The sequence below is a fragment of the Pongo pygmaeus genome, chromosome 19 (genome assembly GCF_028885625.2).
Source record: "Pongo pygmaeus isolate AG05252 chromosome 19, NHGRI_mPonPyg2-v2.0_pri, whole genome shotgun sequence".
Taxonomy (NCBI): Eukaryota; Metazoa; Chordata; class Mammalia; order Primates; family Hominidae; genus Pongo; species Pongo pygmaeus.
Window position 1 is genome coordinate 68,928,888 of NC_072392.2, and position 1,437 is coordinate 68,930,324.

Here is a 1,437-nt window from a genome sequence, read left to right on the forward strand (position 1 = left end):
CCCAAGTCCTTAGCTAGTTTTCCCTAGAATTTTGAGTTTCTTCAGTGCTCAAGCCCTGCAGACTTCAGAGATATCAAAGCCCCATCATCCCAGCACTGAGCTCTGAGCCCCACACAGAGGCCCTGCCCCCTCCCTACTCCCAGAGCTCCCAAGTTCCTGCTCAAGAAAAGGTCCTGATCCATAAAGAGGCAGTCCGCAAACCTCCCGTGTGGCAGAAGAACTTTTTTTTTTTGTCTCCAGGGAGACATCCTGCAAAGTTTTATTCTTTATAGGAAGTCGGTGCCCAGCGTGTTCCCTGTCTACAGCCAAATAAAAAGCTGCTCTCTCTAGAGGGGTGGCGGCAGTCCTGCATGGTCCAGTGAGACTCAGAAGGTTCCAGGAGACCTTCAGTCCTAAGACCCTTTCAGTCATCGTCTTCTGAGTCTGACTCTTCTGCAGACTTGGATGCGCCCTCTGGCAAGTCATCTCCCATCTGCTGGAAGCTTCCCAACTGTGAATCCCACATGTATTTGATGGTCACCTTGAATTCAGCCATCTCATACCCAAAAAGCTTCAGGACATGAGCCTGCTCCGGGGTCAGCACACCTCATAATTGGACAGCACACCTCTCTCGAGGGCAGTGGGCAGGGCCAGCTGCGTGAGCTGTGGCTCCATGGAGTTGGGGAACTGCTCCAGGGGCCCTGAGTCCAGGCTTGCAGTGAAAGCTGCTTTGTTACCAGCTCGGGTGTAGTCCATTTCTGTGCATTTCGTAAACCATTCATTCACTTCCTCCTTTGTGCGGTTGGTGAACAGGAGACCCACTTCACGCCTCAACCTTTTGCTGACGTGGTGCAGGTTATCTTTGTTCTCATCAGGTGGGCTCTGACCCAAGGCCACCATCATCACCTTGTTTTTGCCAAAGAACATCCAGCTGTGCTTTCAGGTGTTCTGGATGTCCTTCAGCCTGCTGTTCCTCATGTTGGCCACAGAGAAGATGAAAAGGTACTGTAGGTGTCCACACATTTCCAAAGCTCTTCTATCAGGTTTTGTTTCAATTCCAAGCCTTTCTTGGCAGTTTTAGTTAAGGAGACTTTCTTGTCGCGCTTGGATTTGGGCATCGCACTGAATCCACGTGGAAGAACCATTTTTAATAGGTAACTTGCAAATAGCATGGGGCATCTGGAGGGGCAGCCATCTGCCTGCTGGAGCCGGGGAGGGCAGATCTGGGCTGAGACTGGAAGTATGAGCTGGCACTTGCCCATCATACAGTGATTAGGGAAGGGGAGGTTGTTTGAGGTCTGGGAAAAGCACAGCAAAATGTGTGTTCTGGGATTCCCCACCTCCCCATGGTCCAGGGCTGTGTGAAGACAGCAGGGAACCCTGGAGCCTTAGGCAGAGGAAGCCTTTGTGGGTCATGCTCTGGGGTCCAGCAGCAAACGAGCAATGAAGCAAGCTGCC

The 1,437-nt window shown here is 51.8% G+C and overlaps 1 pseudogene; it reads right to left on the reverse strand.

Annotated features, from left to right (window-relative positions):
• Positions 1-403: 403 nt before the first annotated feature.
• On the reverse strand, positions 404-1,108 carry LOC129018013 (mRNA turnover protein 4 homolog; annotated as a pseudogene).
• Positions 1,109-1,437: the final 329 nt, after the last annotated feature.